This window comes from Amborella trichopoda, chromosome 11 (genome assembly GCF_054954075.1).
Source record: "Amborella trichopoda isolate Santa Cruz 75 chromosome 11, AtrichopodaSantaCruz75HAP2 v2.0, whole genome shotgun sequence".
Taxonomy (NCBI): Eukaryota; Viridiplantae; Streptophyta; class Magnoliopsida; order Amborellales; family Amborellaceae; genus Amborella; species Amborella trichopoda.
In genome coordinates, this window is record NC_142346.1 from 32949396 (window position 1) to 32972091 (window position 22696).

Consider the following 22696-nt stretch of genomic DNA (forward strand, 5'->3'; position numbering starts at 1 on the left):
TTTTAATGCCATAATGCCTTTTAAATCCTCCTAGCCATTATCCTACTGCAATAATTCTTGCTAAAAAGAATGCCCATGTTGTGACAATTCCACCCAAAAGAAAGAATTTAGTTCAAGAGGAGAATAACTATCTAGAGGTTTTTGCAACTCCATCATGTATGATGGAATCATTAAAGATTTGATTTTTTCTAACTCTGTATATAACTTACTAGAGACTCGGGAAACAAAAAGAATATTGGAAACAAAGAGAATATGTGTACGAACGACTACCTGTAAGTGATCTTTTTCAAAAGAAAAGAAAATATGTGTAAAGAAAAATAATAAAACTAACAAATCCAATATCTTAAAAACCTTGTTGCCATTAAATCAGTTTTCTTTAAACAAAGAAAATATCCACAATTCTTATGCTTGGGAATATAAAGACAATATAATTAAATACGACTAACAGAGAGTGTCGGAGATTACCTCAACCGGGCTTCGTACACTCCACATCGAGTCTCTTCCTTCCAATGGTACTCGGGATCTATGACAGGTCTCTTGATTCTCTTACATATGACAAACTCTCAATGGCATATGAATCTCATCTAAACCAATTTTCTAAGGCCTCAATGCCTTAGTCATGTTGAAACCCATTTAGCTTGATCTTTAGAGAGATGAGAGATATATCAAAGAGAGAGGAAGATATCTACTAGTAAGGAGATCCTCCTCTTTGCTATCCAAAAATCAAACCATAGCTTGGGCATGCCACCTAGAAATGAGAGAGAGATGACTTGGGTGTGCCCTTTTGGCTTGAGAGAAATTTTGGTTGGGGTGTGCCCCCCTTAAACAAACTTGAGAGAGATCTTGAAGCTTTAGGTGGAGCGTGCCACCTATAGAGAGATCTTTGAGAGAGAGAGATAAACCCTTAAAGAGAGCAGAGAAAATCGGTGTAGAGATTTTATGAGGTAGGAGAGTCACTTTTTATAAATTTTCTATGACTTAGGGTTTGCCTCAATTTGTAGGGCTAAATCTTAACCGTCGATTTAAGGAGACTCGTGGGGTGAGAGATTTGAGTCATCCATCTTTTTGATCCACCATCAAGATTCAAAGAGATGAGCTAGAGCCTTATCCTCTATTTCCTAGATCTATTCTCATCAAATATTTAAATAAATAGAGTATAAATATCTTACTGTCTATTTTAGTATGTCACATCGTCATTTCTTGGATCAAGCAATCTTGATTAAAAGATTTACTAAATATTTTAAATATTCAACTTTATCATGTAAGTTAGCTCTACTCAAAAGATAAGCAAACAAACATGGTGATAACTATCACACAATCTTGGATAATAAGTTAATCCCTGTGGGTGGGGCCTGCCACCCTTTGGTGGCCACACATGGGCCCCACCCAATCCCACATGTTCTAAGTTGGTCCCCCATATTTATGGAGAGTCCCATATAAATTTAGAAAATATTTCATTTTCTATTTAGAATTTTTAAATATTTTAAATATAAAATATTGAAAAATTAATTTCTATTAATTTATAAATCCAAATGATAAAAATAAAATATCAAAAGATTTACAAAAATTCAAATAAATATTCTAAAAATCATATATCATAAAATTAATTAAAACTACTTAATTTTGATGGGAATCAAATCCATTAGAGCTAGGAATTCACTAATATACGGGAGCACTCCACCTTCAACTACGGACCACGATCTACATAGCTTTCTCAAACTGACCCAGCAGTTCTCATGACTTACAGTCCACAACAAGGGCCCATATTAGACCACCAAAGTAAGCCAATACACTATGGGATGCAATCCTAGTTTATGGATTTCAAGTTCTCTCCTATAGACAAAAAAATCATGGTCCTCCAGACCATGATGCAACCATGACTCTATGGTGCATAAGGATAATCTCTCACATATGTACACGCTTCACCCTCATTTGAGAATCTCAAAGCGACTATCTATGTATAGTCGTATGATGATATAGTGATAAGGTTTTAGCCCTATCTCTAAAGGCTATTCATCACACGCAAGGACCACACAGTCCCTTGGCTCTCATCTAGCTATACTCTAACCTCATCAATGACTAACCCACTAAACTTTTCGCGATAGATCCTTATGGTCAGGTATCTTGGGTTTTTTCAAACTTGACTGGCCTAGTATGTAAAGACTAGTCCGAGTATCGACAAATCACATTTACCTAGTATGGTCCACAAGAGGATCACACTCCCACTGAGTTTTTGTTTCACTATATAAAATGTTCATACAAGCTATCATAAGGTCTTTAAAGGCCACATAAACCCAACATCTCCCACTTGGCCTTTGAAGGCTTTACCATCTATCTTTCTCACATTCTCATCCGCCCAATTATAATATCTCTCTCAAGCTTTTTTCACTTATTCTTTCATATTACATTAATCATGGTTTTTGCCATCATTCATTTCACCAAGGATTTATGGAGGCAACGCCACTTTCTCTTTGTTGCTCGGATCTCATTCCGAACGTGGTCGTAGTCCATCTTTCATGTCGCATCACGAATCATGGATCTGTTGTCGCAGAGGATTATCACATACCTTCATCACATGTGGTCGTATCTTCATTGGCTTAAAGCAGTTTTTCAATCAAGCTGCTCAATTCTGTAGCCATACAACTAGGGCCACCCATCTGGGTTCTATGGGTGAACAACGGTATGTCGTTCCAGTTGACCCATCAAACACAAGCCAATGCTCCCAATGGAATATTGAGTTTATATGGATCTTTTCATAACATGATACCTGTATAACTTAACATCTAAGCAGCTAAAAATAATCGTGGGATTGTTAATAGTTCCCACTCAAATATAACACATAAGAAATATTATTTCAGCATTCTCATGCATGTGTCATGCGATAGTATAGCAAGTCTCATACTAAACAATAACTCAATGCCTGTTTGGTTTCGTAAAACCATATTGTGATATAAAGGTTCAACCACACTAGTGTCTTGGTTGTAAACTCATACAAACCACGTTATCTAATCCACACATCACGTGTCAAGGAGACCTAACAACATGACCATTCTATGATATACTCTATGGTTCAAGGTCTTAGGTAATCAATGATTCTAGACAACTAGAAACATGGGTCAAGGTATATGAGTATTTAAAAACCAATGCATGACAATTTTTCTTCCTCTTTTATAAATACCTTCAAGACACAATGTTTTTCTCTTTAATAAAAAAAAAAAGCTGTTGACTTGGTATATATATATATATATATATATATATATATATATATATATATATATATATACACGCATTCACAAGCAATAGTTAGATAATAGTATGATGGTTTAAAATGATTTTTCATAAAGATTTAGTGGACCTTGTAATACTATTTGGTTTTCTCAAAACCATATTCATAGACTTAGGTTTTTTTCAAATCTTATAATTTAATTTTAAAATACATGCTTAGCCTTCATAAATCATTTTACTGTATTCACCTTTAATTTCCTGCCAAGTCAAGTTCATGACTACAAAAACAAATCATAAAATATCATCTCATAATTTTATCCAAAATAAAGTATGACTAAAGAATGATTATGAAAGCGTCGATAAAATACTTATTTTTTGACAAGAGACTTTATCAAGAGATCATCATCACATGTAACACATCATATTATAAACATTTATTGGGAGGATGGTCACTAAGACCGAGTTCTATCAGTTCGTGCTTATATATTTAAATGAGCCACACCTATCTCTCGTATTTCATACTTAGGCTCAACACCCTCGATCAAACTATATTTCCATGTGTATCTCTACCTTAAGTAGTTCATACTCAAGCATAAGGAGGCACAAAAACATAGAGTATTCAAAACCAACTCTTCCAAATTTGTTACCACTTATCACCTGATGTCCATACACTTCATACATATTCATAAAACAAATAGCCAAAAAACCAAATAACTATATGAAACTTAAAAATAAAGGGTTACTGAATCATCTTTCCTTATAGACTTTACCATGTAATGTGGGATAGATTTCATACGTCAAAACTATGTAGTGTCGTACTTGGGCTTTCTTGATTCTTTGCTTTTACTTGCTGACGGGCTTTTGTGAACTTGGAAGAGCCCACAAATGATGAACAAATATTTGGTCATCATCTTTTATAAGTTGATGAAGCATCCACCTCTTTGGCCTTTGGATTCTCTCATATATATATAAAGTATAATTTTCTTTATTCTATCATTCCATAGATCACAAATTTAATTCTCCCAATGATCTTTAGAGTTTCAATGCTGCCACAAAGTATTTCTACATATCCCTTCATTGCAAAGAAACCAAAGTACTTTCACATGCATTGTGTTTCTTCTATATTCTGCAATTCCTAGATTTACTTCTTCACATAGAGTGTCATATCTTGTCAACTTTGTATTACCTATATGAAATTTTACTGTTATAAACCATACTCATGTCATATTATAAAACTTTAGAATGACCCTTAAAAAAGTTCAAATTATGAGTAGTACAAAGATGTATCTCAATATATCACATCTTTTAATTTACTGCAGAATAGAAGATGAGCATCTCATGATAGAAATATGATATCTTTCACTCATGAGGAGTTTATATCTAAAAAAAATTTAGTATTGAAATAGACTCTAAAATATAAAATTATGGTCAGTTCCATCCCTAAATCATATAATTTACTGAGTCTTCATTTTAGTGATATTACGTCACAATGCACTCTTTTCAGCAAAAAATCAGGTTAATTTCTTCCTGAAATATTTTCTTCCTGAAATATTTTTTGTTGAAAACTAGACTCAAAATCAAATCATAATATTATGGTGTGAATCCCAAATAATATTTTTCTTTAGATAAATAAATAAGTGATATTCACATCACAAAATAAATTATACTGCAAATTTCAGGATGAACACTATCTAGTAAAGTTGTCTTTCCTCTCTACCCTTATAGAGTTTCTCTTTCAAATCAATTTTGTTTTAAAGTTGACACATAATGGTAACACATATTTTCACAAGCCCCATATTGCTTTGTTAAGTATGATTGATAAATATAGTTATTCATGTCTCAATGAAAAATATACCAAATTGTAGAAAATTCAGGATGATGTCTTTCAATCCAAAATTTTTATTCTTTTTTTCCCATAGATATTTCTCTTTCAAATAAATTTTATTAAAAAATAGACTCATAATGGAAGTCTACAAACTAGGTATGGGTTATAAACATTATGTTAAGAATAGAAATAAAATCATGACTTCTAAGTCATTAAAATAGTTTTTGTAGAAAACAGCACTTACGCACCCTTCAATAAATAGATCATATCTTTCAAACCAAATGAAATATATTGATGAAACTATTTTTGTCCGAAAGTAGACTCAAGTTTATGAGTTACAGTCAAATTTCAGTTAGAAATAAATTTATATGATTAGTAGGAAAACTCACGGAACTCAATAGACAGTTCCTAAATTTTGCATGGTTAAAATTGATACCCTTCATTGATGAGTCCATAACTCTCAATTCCCTTTGGATCTCCCACTGAAATTTTATTGGTAGATCATACTCTCAAAGATACATAATATCCCTGAAGTATGCAATGGAAAATACATAATTATCTTATTCATATCACTGCTCCAAAATAGCCCAGAATACTCATTCTACAGAGTGCCTTTTTCAGTAGTTGAATATTCCAATAATTCTTAACTGTGGGTGTATTACGTGACCACAAAACTCAGTAGCTTTCTTTTATCTTATTCTCAAGCTTGATCTAGACTCAATAAAGAGAAAAGATAACTAATGACATCAATAGTTCTGATATCAATTAAAGAAAAACTAATGTGATCTCTTAGTGTAATTGAAGAGAGAAAGAACGTTGGCTTGAGAGAGAGAGGATTCCATATAGTAGAGTGGAATATTTACCTATTTTAAAACTTGCAACATTTTAAAATCTTATTTCTTTTTTTTTATTGTAAGTCTGTTTTATTGCTTTTGTTTTATTTACTTGAATACCATATACACTAAATGCTCTAATAATTAGTTTTCCCTTAATCTAAGATTTATCAAAAGTTATTAAATATTGATTTTCATACCTTCCTTCCAGTCCATGCGTGCCATAATTTCTAGATTGCATTATATAGTTGCAACTTACAAACAATTAAATTTTAACAATTTGAATTTAATATTTTAAAATTTCAAAATAGATTATGTTTTCTTAATTATTAAAATAATAATTACAATATAGTATTTTAAAAATAATATCTCATTCACTTTTTAGAAATTATAAAAGCACTTCACTTTTTTTGTATTTTCAAAGTAGGGAAGAGAGAGATGTCCCACCTTTAAGGGAAGGAGAGAGATAAGGAGAGAACATTTTCCCCTGAAAGTATGTGTCATACAAACTAAACATACCATTCCCACCTTTAAGGGAAGAGAGAGTTCATATATTTTTAAAGAGAGAGAGCGACTAACTATATGGGTACCTATCCCCAATTAAATTCAAGAGAGAGAAAGATATGCATATATATTTAAGATTGTTAAGTGAAGAATAGAGATTTTAGGAAGAGAGAGAGAGAAAATAGATATTTTAAGAGAGAGAGAGAGAAAGAGATTGTTTTTATATTTTAATTTGAAAAATACTATATCTTAAAATAGAGATTTTAGGAAGAGAGAGAGGGAGATTGTTTCCATATTTGAATTTGAGAAATAGGCGAACTTATCTTTCCCTATTTTTCGGTTCAAATTTTCAAAAATGGGTTTCTATCCCTAATTCAAATTCAAGAGAGAAACATATGTATATGTATCTAATATTGTGCAATAATAATTGTTTTGATCTATTGTGATTTTTTTTTTAAAAGATTGTCTTAATGTAGAAATCATTATTCTGATAATTATATTTACATTCATGTAAATATCTGGCAAAATATGTTAGGCCTCGAGGCACATCATATTTGTTGCATACATTTAGCATATGTTCAAAATTTGCAATGATATTATGTAATAGGAAACAGATCATAACTCTAGAAGTCACACATATCTTATTTGTTGCAGGATTTACTAAATTCGTGTTCTATGCATATCCCTCATAACTTATTTGTTGTAAGATTTATTGGATTAGTATGTTATGCATATTCAAAATTTGTAGCAACTATGTAATAATAGGAAATAGGTCCTAACCTTAGAAACCACTCAATTCGTAAGAATCCTTTGAAGAAAGATCAACATAGAGATACATGTTAACACTACATATTTATATGATATCAATGGTCATTTTGTTCTACGTGCAAAATGACCATTATTTTGTTCTATATATATATATATATATATATATATATATATATATATATATATATATATATATTTATATATCATTAATTAGGGTTTTCATGTTATAGAAGTTAGAAAGCCCTAAATAGGGCACACCCAAGCCATTTGCTTATATAAACTATACTAGCTTCAATCTTCTTTTGTTATCTTTCTCTCTCTTTTTGCTGCATAGGTCTCCCTTACTCTCAATCAAGTACATGTCTTTTACTTTTTCCTTGGTATCAATATTTGTACTAATTTAGTTACTAGTGTTTTCTGCATATCGTACGATTCATTAATTTTAGTGTATTTTTCTATTATATTTTTCATTGCATGCAATATTTTAGGTATGGATTGAAGCAAGTGAGAGTTTATTTTTACAAAAATGTAAAAACATGTATTCATAGCCAAAATGTTTTTAAATCTTAGCCAAAATAATAAAAAAAAATATAAAAAACATATTACAAATAGATTTATTATTTTTTGGAATTTTTTATATTTTTTTAAATATTTCCAAGTTAGACCAAAATATGTTTCAATCTTTTGCCAAAATGATAGAAAACATAAAAGATTTCTTTTTTCGGGGGGGATTTTTTAATATTTTTTATTTTTGTTTAATATCCTCGAGTAGCTTCTCAATCAAAGGAACAAAAAACAGTAATTTCTTTGCTCTCTAAAGGTATGAAGCAGTAGTTGGAATAAAATAATAAATACATATTTTTTTCATTGTTTTCCATAATATTTTAGAAAACTATTGATAAACCACAAACCAATTACTTAATTTGTAATGGTCTATGCATGCACCCTTAAAACTACAAAACATTAATGGAATTTGCCCCATGCATGCATACTATTTTTGTTTTCTTTTTTGTTGTTATCATGGATGTTGTGCTTCCATGAAATCAAATAACATATATTCATTTTTATGTCATGTAATATTTATCGATATCAATGGAATTGGCCCCATGAATGCATGCTATGTTTTATTATTATTATCATCATCCATGTTGCACTTCCATGAAATCAAAGATATATGTCCACTATTATGTAGTACAATATTTATCTGCAATAATAATTGTTTTGATCTATTGTGATTTTTTAAAAAAAGATTGTCTTAATGTAGAAAATCATTATTCTGATAATTATATTTACATTCATGTAAATACTTGGCAAAATATGTTAGGCCTCGAGGCACATCATATTTGTCGCATACATTTAGCATATGTTCAAAATTTACAATGATATTATGTACTAGGAAATAGATCATAACTCTAGAAGTCACACATATCTTATTTGTTGCAGGATTTACTAAATTCGTGTTCTACGCATATCCCTCATAACTTATTTATTGTAAGATTTATTGGATTAGTATGTTATGCATATTCAAAATTTGTAGCGACTATGTAATAATAGGAAATAGGTCCTAACCTTAGAAACCAATCAATTCGTAAGAATCCTTTGAAGAAAGATCAACATAGAGATACATGTTAACACTACATATTTATATGATATCAATGGTCATTTTGTTCTACGTGCAACACACGTAATCCAACTAGTTTGTATATACTACATTATTAAGCAATAGTTAAGAGATAGACACTTGTCACAAAAATAAGAAAGGAACCCTAATGCATTAGATGTTGTAGGAGACATTCCTACCTTTAAAGGTAGAGGAGCGAAACATTCCTACCTTTAAGGGAGGAGAGAGGAGAAAGAGAGCAACCAGAAAAAAAAAATATGTACTATAGATTTCAAGGGGAGAGAGAGAGAGAGAAAGATATAGCAATCTCTTAAAAATAGTGAGAGATAGATATATAGGAAATAGTGTGCAACATATATTAAAGGAAGTGAGAGAAAGATATTAAGGGAAGTGAGAGAAAGACTACAATCTCAATCTCCAAAAAAAATAGTGCATGCTATAGATTTTAAGGGAAGAAAGAGAGAGAAAGATAGCAATCTCTTAAAAATAGAGAGAGATAGTGCTATAACTTTTAAGGGAAGAGAGAGAAAGAAAGATAGCAATCTCTTAAAAATAGAAAGATAGATATGTGTGTGCTAAAAGATATACCATATTTTTATTTCTATATTCTAATTAATTTGGTATACCATAGGTTTTATTTCTATATTCTAATTTGAAATAGAGAGAGTATATTGGATTGATTTTAGATGCTTATCATATCAACAAATCAATTTACAACAAAATCAATCCTTACAAAATATCCTAAGGAATGAGCGATATAAATTATAGGTTAAGAAAATTATCTAGAAGATTTAGTTCGTTCTGAAAAACATTGAGAGAGAAAGAGAGTATGTGGGGAGTACATCGGGAGAGAGAGAGAGAATGCATCTATGCACTAATTTTAGGGAAGAGAGAGAGACACTAATTTTAACATATACACATTTTATGAAGAGAAAGAATAAGGGGATAGATAGCTTTTCTTCTTCAAGGGGAGAGAAAAACTTGAGGTGCTAATCCCTATCTTTAAGGGAGAGAGAGTAGAGAAGACATTGAAAGAGAGAGTACGTGGGGAGAGAGAGAAAGAAATGGAAAGAAAATCATGGAGATAGACTTAAAGCACAGAGAGATAAGTCGATGAAAAAGAGAGAAACATGGATACAAGAAAGCGAGAAGGGACATGCAAAAAGATAGTAGGGAGAGAAACTCTGAAATTTAATGTAATTCTAGAGAGAAACTTCTTAAATATAACTATCTATATAAATTGGTCCAATATATTTTAGGGGATGGAATTTTTAGAGAGAATTTTATGGATAAGGGAATTTTATGCATTCAAAAGGAAAGAAATGAATATCTATCTAATATACTATTATTCTCCTCCAAATATATTTTCTTTCTCCACATTATAGGAGATAGTCTTTAGAGAGAGGATAAATTCTCTTTTTTATTCATACAAATACATTGCTCCCTATTTTGTAAAATATATGCATGCAAGACTCACGTGGATCCCAACCAAGATTTGGATATCTCCAATCTTGACTTTTTTCCAAACATTTTCTCACAAGAGGAGGTCTACTTATCTTTAGAGTTTATCTTGCCCCACCCTCAAGAGGATGCCTCCACTCTTTAAACAGTAAATCAACAAAATTTTATAAAGAAAGAGACAAGAGAGAGGTAGAGAGTATGCAGAGAGTAAAAGTTTAAAAGAGAGAGATGTCCATCTCCAAAATGATGATATCTCTCTCAACCTACTTCTATAATTCTCTTTGGGAACAGAAGAAAGGTTGGTACATATATTATTTCACTTTGAATGAAGCTTAACAAAATCCATATTGAAGGTAAGTCATAGTGATTCATTTTATTTACTTTTTTTCCATTATCTATGTTTGTACTTTTTAGGCCTTCATATTGAAGGTAAGTTGTAGTAACTTTTATTTAGTTTTTGCATTACCTCTAGTTGTATTTTTTTTCAGGTTTATAGAAAAAGGGAAGCACTCCATCTACTTTTATTCCTCCACAATAATGATATGTCTTATGCAGTAGGTTGTTGATAGGATACTTACATTAATATGGTTTTTATTGAATTTTTTATTGATGAAGAAAACAATTGATTTTGTGTGATATGATAAATTGTTTGATCCCATGGTCTCGAATGCCATGCATCGTACCTACTTCTATATATCTTTTTGGGAAGAGAAGAAAGGTTAGTACAACGAAGCTTAACAAAATCTATATTGAAGGTAAGTCATAGTGATTCCTTTTACATTTTTCCATTATCTCTGTTTGCATTTTTTAGGTGTTCATATTGAAGGTAAGTTGTAGTAATTCCTTTTATTTACTTTTTGCATTACTTCTATTTGTACTTTTTTAGGTGTATAAAAGATGGGAAGCACAGGCTCCATCTACTTCTATTCATCCACAATAATAATCTATCTTATGCCTTATGTCGATGATAGGATACTTACATTGATATGTTTTTTATTGATGAAGAAAGCGGTTGATTTTGTATACTTAATTGTGTGATATACTAAATTGTTTGATCCCATGGTCTCAAATGCTTTGTATCGTACCTATTTTTCTACATCTAAATTTTGTAGTCGAAATATTTTTTTGGTATTATTACCCATTGAATGAAGCTTAACAAAGTCCATAGTGAAGGTAAATCATAGTGATTCCTTTCATTTACATTTTTACATTATCTCCGTTTGTATTTTTTAAGTGTTCATATTGAAGGTAAGTTGTAGTAATTTCTTTTATTTAGTTTTTGCATTACCACTGTTTGTATTTATTTAGGTGTTCTTCCCATTTTGCGAAGATTGAGAAAATCATTAACTTTTAAATGTAAGAGAAAACTTGCTTTTACTAAGGTATGTAATTTTTCTTTTTTTTAATTTCATAAGCACTTGGTTTGAATTAATTTGTCCACTGTCTTATTTTGCGGTTGTTCTATTTGAAGTAAAAAATAATCAACAAAAATTAGAAGCAACTAAAATAATTACAAATTTTTCCTCTACTTCACAACTTTAGCAAGTTTCTACGTAAGAATTATTTTTTATATTCGCAGCGATAAATTTTTTTTTTTTATGTTGTTTTCATCTAAAACAACTTGCATTTTCATTAAATAATCAATGTTACTTAAACATATTTATCATTGAAAATTATTTTCAATAAAACATAGTCTCAAAGATCATTGAATTTATCATCACAATTGAATAATTACAAAGTTGTTTGTATGAGATGCTTATTTTCATTTAATACATACGAAATATCATCCTTATAGTTATGGTACAATACTTGTAGACGCCTCATTTTAAAATTGGCAAATTCTATGGTTTTCGTGAACCCATAGGACCATATTATTTCAGTAGACCCTTAAACCACAGATCACTTAATCCATGGTCCCCGTCCTATGATCCACACCTAGCAAATCCCATAGGTTTTAGTAGTTATCCATTCCATACCCACAATTTTATTTTAGTAGTTATCCATTCTACACCTAGCTTAGTAGTTATCCATTCCACACCTATAGTAATCATAATTTTATTTTAGTAGTTATTCATTCCACACCCATAGTTTCAATAGTTATCCACTCTATACCAATCAAATCCTATAGTTTTTAGTAGCTATACATTATACATACCTATTAGGTCTTTAAGAAAAATAAAACCAACGGGTCTTTTTGGGAAGGAGGTGGGACATGGGAGGCTAGGGAGACCTCTTAAGGAGGTGGGACGTGAGAGAGAAAGGGGGGAGAAGCGGGACGTGAGAGAGAGAGGTTAGGAAATCTAAAGAGAGAAAGATAGAGAGCCCAGAGAGAGAAAAGGCCAGTTAGCAAACCCTAAACCTAGGAAAACCCTAGCTTTAGGCCACCTTAAGATAAAAAAAATCCAAGAAAGCCAATGCTTGGTCAAAACCTGAAGAGAGACAAAAGAGGACGCACGGCATAAACTCAGTCGGTCCTAATACAGGCAAGGCCTCGAAGGCTCCGGTTTGCCAGGCCAACTGGCCTGGCCAAGTATTTTTCTTATTTTCTTTCTCTTTATTTTTTTAGTTATTTTATTAGATCTAGGTTTTTATTCGTATGTCATTCAGTATTTCGTGTTTTCAAATCTATGCTGGCTCTGCCACTGATCTGAGAGTGGATCTACTTATTTTCGAGTACATCTGGCCTCAGATCAGAATTCGATCGTCCCCACTATCTCTATCACTTTTTTTAAAAAAAAATCAGTTTGTGGTGTTCAGATCTAAGGGATCTTCCTAAGAAGATCTCTCCGATTTGCACTGTAAACAGTTTGGTGTGGGTTTACGTTCGAACCTGGATGTGAACCTGGTTCGGGCCTAGACTGAGTTGGGTACAAGCCTGGGCTTGGACCAAGAGGGTTTTGAAAATCAGACCGGTGTTGACCCGGACTAGGTCAAGGTTGAGTTATGCACGAGCCTTTGGCTCAAACCAAAATGGGGGGCCTAGGTTTGGACCTAGGCGTGAATCTAGTTTGGACCTGAGCTAGACCGGGTAGAAGCCTAGACTTGGACCCAAAAGGTTTCAAATATAGACCGAGTGTGGACCCGGACTAAGGTTGAGGTGAGATTTGGCGTGAGTCTTGGCTCAGACCAAAAAGGGACCTAGGTTCGAACTTGGGTGTGAACCTGGTTTGGACATGGGTGTGAACCTAGTTCGGACTTGGGTTGGGCTGAGAGTGAGCCTGGACTCAGACCCGACAGGGCTCAACTCGGACAAGAGTTGGATCCGGACGGAGATCTAATACTAATTAACTAATATACGCAAACACAGCACTCGAAAATTTTTGCCCTAAACTATGGGTAGGCTCAGTCTGAGTGGGTTCCTAACTATTGAAATGTGGTTAGGAGGAGTAGGTCCCCACGTAGGTCCTGGCCTCTTGTTATAGGATTTTAACCAGGTCCTACTATGTGTGGAGTCACTTTGAGGCTAAGGATTATGGAAGGGCGCTCACAGTTAAAGTTACACGAATCCAAACTGCCTCAGCTCTCAATGCAAGGTTCCCCTCACGACAGTTATTGCTGGATTTCGGGGGTATGCGTGGAGTTGCTTTGAGACTAAGGATTACGGAGGGGCGCTCACAATTAAAGTTACGTGAATCCCAAGCGCCTTAGCTCTCAATGCAAGGTTTCCCTCACGACAGTTATTGCTGGATTTCGGGAGTTTTTGAAAAATTTTGTTGGTTTCCCAGGCTTCCTTAGTCCGTTGTGTGTAAGAGTGTGTAAAGAAGCATGCAAATGAAAAGGAAACTAGCAAACAGGCAAACACACAATGCAAGAAGAAAGAAAAGTGAGCACTTCGCCCAAATCATGCCAAGTGAAGTGTGCTTCAAGTCAGGTTTTTGACCGACCAATAGCACAGTTTAGATGTAGGGTAAGCAATCCTTAAGAAGGCATACAATAAATAAAAGTGGACCTAGCTACAACCCTTGCCTAGTTGAGCGCACCCCGAGTCAAGGGTGACTCGATCAGGGCACAATTAGAGAGAAAAAATGTAGGTGACCCCCGAATTTTTATTTTTATTTTTTACCTTTTTTTTTTAATGAAAAGAGAAAGAAGTGGCAACTGCCGATTTATAAGCAAAAAAATGAAAGAGATTTTTTTTTTTACAAATTTTTTTTTCCTTTTTTGCTTTTGTACAGAGGGTAAAGGCTTGAGAGGTGATTTTTTTTTTTTTGAAAAAGTGAATATTCTTTTTTTTGTTTTTTTAGAAAATGAAGTGGCTTTAAAAAGAAATTTTTATAGCAAAAGTTTTTTATTTTTTTAAACAAAATAAGCCCTTTTTTTTTCTTGTGAAGAAAATTTTCCTTTTGAACATGAAAAGGCCTTAAAAGATTTATTTTTATTTTTAAAAGAAAAGTATATGATTTTTTTTAAAAAAAAAAAAAAGATGGAAGACTTGAAAATGAAAAATAGAGGGTGCAAATTTTTTTTTTTTTTTGACACAAAGACCCAAAACGAAGTGCTGATTTTTTTTTAATGGTTAAATGTGCACTATTCTTTTTCGTTTTGGCTTTCCTTTTTGTTTTTTTTTTGGTTAAGAAAGATGGACTTAAACACAAACTTTTATTTTATTTTTTTGGAGATAGAATGATGTTAAAAGAAAATAAAACAAATTTCTTTTTGTGAAACAAAGAAGTCTAAAAAAGTGCTGATTTTTTTTTTTTCCTTTTTGAAACAAAGAGTTTTCTTTTTTAATTCGAAAGGTAAACAAGAAATTTTTAAATTATACAAATAAGACTTAAAATAAAAGATAAGATCAAAGAGATAGTATCAAGTCAAATAAGATCAAGTCCTATCTGGAATGATAAGAGAGGAAAAACTCTAGTGTAATGTGCATGATATAGATAAGTCCAAAAATAAGGAATTAAGAATAAAACAAGAGATAAATTAATCTAATCTATTTATTTAGAGATAAAGAGAAAGCAAAAATAAAAATCTAATATATTTGAATGCAGTTTTAATGCATAGGAATACCCAAGAAACAAGGAAAAAAAAAGAGGATGACGAAATAGAGCATATGTTGTTAGAGATGAAAAGGCTAGGGCCAGTTTGGATGTCAAAGAAAAAAATATTCACAGCGAAAAAAAATACAAGTTTTTCCTCCTCAATTGAAAAACATTATCGAATTATTTTATTATCTTGGTAAACTGTTTGGATGTCTTATTTCATTGATTTTTCAAAAAAACCCATTAGTCGGCTTGGGTAGTTGGCTAATACCGACAGAGAGGGAATTACCTTGTTTGGAGGTATCCGGTAGTCAGCTTGGGTTCTGATTAGAGAGAAAGGGTGAGGGCAAAAGACAGATAAGTATCTGGAGACTCTCTCTAAACTCTCTCTTTCTCTCTCTAAATGGGGGCCATTGGTTTCTAATTCCCTAGAAAGCTCTCTGTGTATGAGCTGTTCTTGTCTTTCATTTTTCATTTTGTCTGTGTTGTGTGTTTTTTGGTGGTTTTTTTGGGCGGTTGATGCCTCTACCCTTGGTTGTTTTTTGAAGGGCATTTGGGGCCCTTTTTCACTTTGAATTGCTTTTCTACGGTTTGTGTATAAAACCACTCAGCCTGCAACTCCGTAATAGATAATGGTGTATATTTTTTTGGCCTCCAAATACAGAGAAATCCTAGTATTTATGAATATACTACACCACCTCCTGTTTTGGGATCAAGGGTACTAGGCTTCTTCGAGCCCCATTCATCACACCAGGTGGAAATGGTAGTTTTGAGGGCAAGATTAAGGATTAGGGCTGGATTGTCTAATTGGGTGGGATACTAGGCTTCTTCGAGCCCCATTCATCACATAAGTTGGAAATTGCAGTTTTGAGGGCAAGATTAGGGATTAGGGAAGAATCGTCTAATTGGGTGGAGGTCATGGCTATGGCTCCCATTTTTGCCTTATTGAATTGCTGCCCTTTGTCACCCTTTTCCTTCTCAATATTAGAAAGATGGAGGCCAAAAACCATATCTCTCTTTCCATATAAATAGAGGGAAACAAAACAGAAGAGCTTCTCTAGAAAAACAGAGAGATCGAGGAATACAGATTCTCTAGAGAAAAAGCCCTATGCTTCCCTAAAGAGGAAGACATTGAGAAAACCAGAAAAATGACGTGCCTGTTTTTGCTCTACAATTGCCATTGATACCTTGTGAGCTTTAAGCGAGAGAGGAGGCTTGATCTTGGGAGAGAGAGGTGTTCTTGACAGTAGCGGAGAGTTTCTTCGCAGCAGACCTCTGGGTTTTGAATAAGAGAGAGCATAGCTCTATGTTTGCAGAGCTTTTGAGAGAGAGAGATAGAGAGAGAGAGAGAGAGCTTTGAGTTTTCTTCTCGTGCATGAGAAAGAGAGCAGAAGGAGACGAGAGAAAAGCAGGGAGGAGAGGGAAGAGCATGAGGGTTAGAGAGAGAGAGGTGCGAGAAATGCGACTCAAGCAAAAAAAATTTATGTCTAACTTGAAATTTTTTGGATGACAATTTTTGCCTCGAGGGATTTTTGCTTCCTTGCAACCTAAAATTCTTATAAAAGCATGTGTTGACAAGCTAGAGATGAAAAGGCTAACTATTGAAGACACTTTGTTGACACCACTTTTTTTTTTTATTATTAGAGGGAGGTTAGAGAGAGGAAAGTGTGGCTGATGAATTAACGTGTACAAAAAGGAAAAAGCAAACGTGCATATGTATATTTGCATGTTTTAATGAAGAGGGGAGAAAATAAAACCTACTTAAGGAGACATGAAGCAAAGGTTTATGCAACGAAAAGACCCTCTCTCTTTTTTTTTTCTTTTTTTTTTTTGTTAGAACTGCTATCAAGTGTTGGCCAATGATAGGGATCAAAAAGAAAAGGGAAGTTGCGCATGAATAGAAAGACCGGACTTTCGTACTTCCCCATAAAAAGGTTTTTTCTTGAAAATTGCTTTTGATGAGAGATTTCAGCAATAAAACTAATGAATATGATTCATATGGGTGTGAAATCTTTTTTTTTAGGACTTCCTTTTTTTCGTGCACGGATCTAGCTTGAAATACCCTACGGTGGGTGCCAAACGATTTACAGTGCAAGTCAGAGAGATCCTTAAAGGAAGATCCCTTAGATCTAAACACCACAAGCTGAATTAAAAAAAAAAAAGTGATAGAAATAGTAGGGACAATCGAAAATAAGTAGATCTGCTCTCAGATCAGTGGTAGAGTCAGCATAGATCTGAAAACACGAAATACTAAATGAAATACGAATAAAAACCTAGATATAACAAAATAACTAAAAAAATAAAGAGAAAGAAAATGAGAAAAATACCTAGTCAGACCAGTTGGCCCAGCAAACCTGAAGCTTCGAGGCCTCACCCGTATCAAGACCGGATGAATTTATGTCATGTATACTCTTTTGTCTCTCTCAAGCCTTGGCTTGGTTGGATTTTTTTGATCTAAGGGTGGCCTAAAGTTAGCGTTTGTTAATCGGCTTTTTCTCTCTCTGGACTCTCCCTAGATTTTCTAGCCTCTCTCTCTCCCACCTCTCACCTCCTTGAGAGGTCTCCTTAGCCTCCCACGTCCCACCTCCTTCCCAAAAAGGCCCATTAGTTTTATTTTTCTTAAAGACCTAATAGGGATGTAGACGGGATAGCTACTCTCACATCCCACCTCCTTCCCAAAAAGGATTTTTTTTAAAGACCTAATAGGGATGTTCTTAAAGACTTAATAGGGGTGTAGAATGGATTGCTACTCCCACGTCCCACCTTCTTCCCAAAAAGGCCCGTTAGTTTTATTTTTCTTAAAGACTTAATAAAAGAATGGATAGTTATTTTTATTTTTCTTAAAGTCCTAATAGTAAAATGGATAGCTACTAAAAACTATAGGATTTACTAAGTGTGGAGTGGATAACTAACGGGTAACTACTAAAAAGTATGGGATAGATTTGTGGATAACTACTAAAATAAAATTATGGGTGTGGAATAGATAACCACTAAAAACTAAAGGATTTGTTAGGTGTGGATTTAAAGGTCTACTGAAATAATGTGGTCCTATAGGTTCAAAAAAACCATATAATTTGTCAGTTTTAAAATGAGATATCTATAATACTATTGTCAATTGTTCATCATTCATAAGTTGATTGGGTTACAGGAGGATAATAGCACCAAAAAAAAAAAACTTTAAAGGTTAGAGTTGCTGCCTTTCCATAGAATGCGTATAGCATATTGATAGATCATGTGGTAAATTCAAAAGGCACATAGATATATATGAGAAAGTTGTTATTGCTTATTTTATTCTAACTTGCTACGCACATAATCCAATTAGTTATATATTAAGCGAAAATGAAACCCTTGCTATTCTTGTGCCACGTCTTTTTTTTTTCATAATTGCCTTCTCTCTATTCTCATTACTCTTTTCCAACACCAAATATCTCCCTCTCCTCTTTTCCAACTCCATATTTCTCTCTCCCTCTGTCTTTTCCTTAAATCTCTCCCCAAAATCAAATCTTTCTCTTTTTTCCCTTAAATTCCTCCACCCCCTATATATATTTCTCTCCCATTTTCTCTCCCTTTCTTTCACGTCATATTTCTCTCTCTCTCTCTCTTTGGCAACCTCCTTAAATTCTAGGAAGTCTGGGAACCTATGTTTGATTGATCATGGGAATTGGAAAACTAGGAGACCGGGAATGAGCCAGTTCTAACCATTCAAGTAGATTTTCTTTTTTTTTTTTAAATAGGTCAAAAAACCCCAAAAAAAATTTAAAAAATAGAAAAACTTAGATTAAGTGTATTCTATCATGTTACATACATTTATCTTACAAAAAAAAATGTAGAATTAAGATGAAAAAAAAATTAACCTGTTTTGCCACAGAAATTGTGCCTTTTGTAGACATGCAACTTAAAATGTAGAATTAAGATGAAAAAAAATTATACAAGATTGTAACTTTAATATGAAATACATATTTTTATTAAAAAATTATATAATATTAAAAACAATCCACACAAGCTCACCAAAAATATATAACATTGAAAAGAAAGAATATATATATTTTCCTCATATTCATCACAAAAAACATATTTTTATAAAAAAATATATAACATTAAAAACAATCCAACAAGCTCACCAAAAATATATAGCATTAAAAAGAAAGAATATAATTTTTTTCTCCTATTCTATTCATCACAAAACACATATTTTTATATAAAAATATATAACATTAAAAACAATCCAACTAGCTCACCAAAAATATATAACATTAAGACTTTTTTTTCTTATATTGATCACAAATAACGTATTTTTATAAAAAAAAATATATAACATTAAAAAAATTCAACAAGCTCACCAAAAATATATAAAATTTAAAAAACATAATTTTTATTGAAAAACAATTTTTTAATAAACCCTAAAATCGAGACAAAACCATCAAGATGGGGTATTTTTAAAATGGGAAAATATAAAATATGGGGTATTTTGAAATGCATGCATTGATTTTAATGAATTGATTTGTGCTTAAGAGTATTTTTAAAAATTTTCTGAAAAAAAATGGAAAAATATAAAAATATCATTGATTACTTTTTTTTTTAATCTTTACCATAATGTAAAAGGATTAAGGAGAAAATATCTCCATAAACCCCACTTTCAACTTTCATTTCTCTAATGACCTAAAGTTACAAAACGTACCTTATTACATAAAAATTCACACTACTATATCTCTTAACCCCTTAAACATATTTTATTCATTTTTTATTAATTATTTTGACCCAAACAAATTTAAAAAGGACATTGTTTCTAAACTCCTCTCTCTCTTGATATGATTCCCTTTCTCTCTCCCCCAATCAACCTCACAAACCCATCTCTCTCTCTATCTCCCCCAACTCTTTAGAGTCAGGGAGGCCATGGGAAAGCTCAAACTTTGAGGTTTCAAAGGTAGCCGAGGCTCAATGGACATAATGGTCGGAACTGTGTTTCTTCGGCGAAATGACGGGGGATCCATTTTTATGGCCACGATTTTGGCCGAAATCTTGACCGGAATGTGCAGGGAATTGGAGTAGCAAAGGAATTAGGGTTTGATGATAGTAACTTTGGCACATATTTAAAGATAGATTGGACAGAACTACGAGTTGGTGCTTGATGGCAAGAAAATGGCCGAAGATTGCAGGAAGAAAGAGAAAATGCATATAACACTGATTGTGGTTTTATTGCCTGAACTTTTGGGTTTCACATACTGAATTCAACCCCAATTTACAGGAATAATAGAGAAAATGAGTGTAATGGCCACAATTACCTCTCTCATACCCTACGGTTTTCCAGGCTTCTGGGGGAATTAGGAATTCTTCTATTCTAAAAGTCAGTCAAATTCTATTTTTTAATGATCTGGTACACCGACAAAGATTCTTCGGCAGCTTCACTGCTCGATGGGAAACATCACCGAACCCTGGAAATACCTCGGCATCCCTATCTATCTTTCAGAAAGCTATCCGCAAAAGAGAATGGTTGATCCTACTAGAGACCAAACCAAAAAAAAATCGCATACTAGAGCAACTCATGCTTGAGCTTTACTAGTCGTCTAGTCCTCATAAAACATGTCAAGCAGGCATATGCATGTTACATGGCGACCATTCTCAAAGTCCCTGTGGGTACCATGAAATCGGAGTCTTTCGCCGGAATTTGATCGTCTTTTTGGGCTCAAAGTTTGTTCGCTCTGCTTGTTTTGCCGTGACAACGCCATTGACACCGGAAAAGAAACCCCATCTCTTTTCTCAAACACATTTCCGGGCGATCTCGATGCACTCATATTTGGGAAAGGAGATTCCCGGGAAAGGAGATCAGCGGGACCTCGTCGTAAAAGGTGGCCCATTTTCTCTACAATCTTCAGGATTCCACCATTGTTGACCTGGAAAGAAATGGGTTGTAGAAAGAGAGAGGAACAAAGTCTAGAGAGAGAAACGTGAGGAGAGATTGAAACACGTGAGGAGAGAGAGTTAGACAAGGAGGTCTTTTTTAAATTGGTTGAGTTAAAAGTTGGTATAAAAATAGATAAAGTTATTTGGGGGTTAGAAGATAGATTCTGAAATTTGGGTTTAAAAAGAAATGATGGTTGAAAATGGAGTCCATGGAAATATTTTATTAGTGTTAGAAAAATCGATTTGACCAACTCTTTTTTTTAAAAGAAAAAGAAATTAAGTTATATATAACACAGACCCTTTTTTTTGTCAACTAAGTAGTAAATGGTGTATTGGTTAGTGGGTCTAATAGAGGATTTGTTTCAAGTTCGATCCGGTGGGCAGTAATTTTTTTGAATAAAATACAAAAAAAAGTAACAATAACTTAGCTTAAAAGAACGCAAGGAGCAAGATTCGAACCCTCAAAGATAACCAATAAATTATCTTAATATATGTGATGTAAATTCGAAGTAGTATCATATCTTAAGTTTAAAAATATCAGTTGATCACTAAAACCGCTCAAAATTGAAACCGGCCACGATCTAACGGGATGGTTACTGGTTAGATCGACCGGTTTTACAAATACTGATCATGGCTCTAATAAAACGAGATAACTCCTTACTTCACTCTCTTGTTCTGTCTAAGAAGCACCACAATAGTGCTTTCGGCATATCACGCTTTGTTGCTTTCGGTATATCACAACACCGTTGGTACCGTGATTCGTCACCAGCAGTGTTGTGATTCTTCTTAATGTACCATGGTACCTGCTGGATTTCCATGAAGCACCATGCATGGTGGCGGTGCTTCTTTGAGGTGAGAGGGAGCAAGAAGGCGTGGAGTGAAGTACAAAGTATTGCGCTTCTGATAGAACCATAATACATTAAACGTATTATGGAAAGAAAAGAAATAAAAAGTTCGAGAGAATCAAAATGATCGAAGTTTTAGAAAAGGGTGTATAGAGCCTAGGCTCTAAACAATTAAATTAGAGTCTACTTTCAAATAGTATCGAGATATGGTTTTAATATTGAAAATTATTATAATAACTTTAAATATATTTTTATTTTTATTTATAAAGTTTAAATCTTCAAAAATAGTGTAGATTGATAGATTTATGAAAATTTGAAAATCTTAAAAACTAACTGTCCGAAAATGCGTTACAAAATACACTATTTCCAAAACTTGAAATTCATTTTTTTTCTCATGTCCATGCATCTTGATATTAAGATGATCAATTTGATGATATTTGAGCATCAAAACAACCTCATCTAATGAAATTTTTGAGGTAGATTATAATTTGATGGTTTAGAACGTCGACTATATATAAACTTTTCCTTTTAAAAAAAGGACAAGGTTTTGGTGGGTAAGACAACTCACCTATTGCTGTGCGGTCCTTGATTATGAAACGTCGGTCTATGTCAAAATGTTTCATCCACTAAAACTTAAAATGAATGGCTTAAAAAACACAATATTTATATTTCTTTAAAAAGAAAAATTTGAAATTTAGATGATTGAGATTATCGAACCCTACAATTTTGGA

The 22696-nt window shown here is 33.0% G+C and overlaps 1 long non-coding RNA gene across 1 annotated transcript; it reads right to left on the reverse strand.

Annotated features, from left to right (window-relative positions):
• Positions 1-4058: 4058 nt before the first annotated feature.
• LOC148779862 (uncharacterized) lies at positions 4059-17762 on the reverse strand. Its single transcript, XR_016044978.1, has 2 exons — positions 17547-17762; positions 4059-4411 (listed from the first exon to the last, which is right to left on the reverse strand). It is a non-coding gene; the product is annotated as an uncharacterized LOC148779862 (long non-coding RNA).
• Between the last annotated feature and the right edge of the window lie 4934 nt (positions 17763-22696).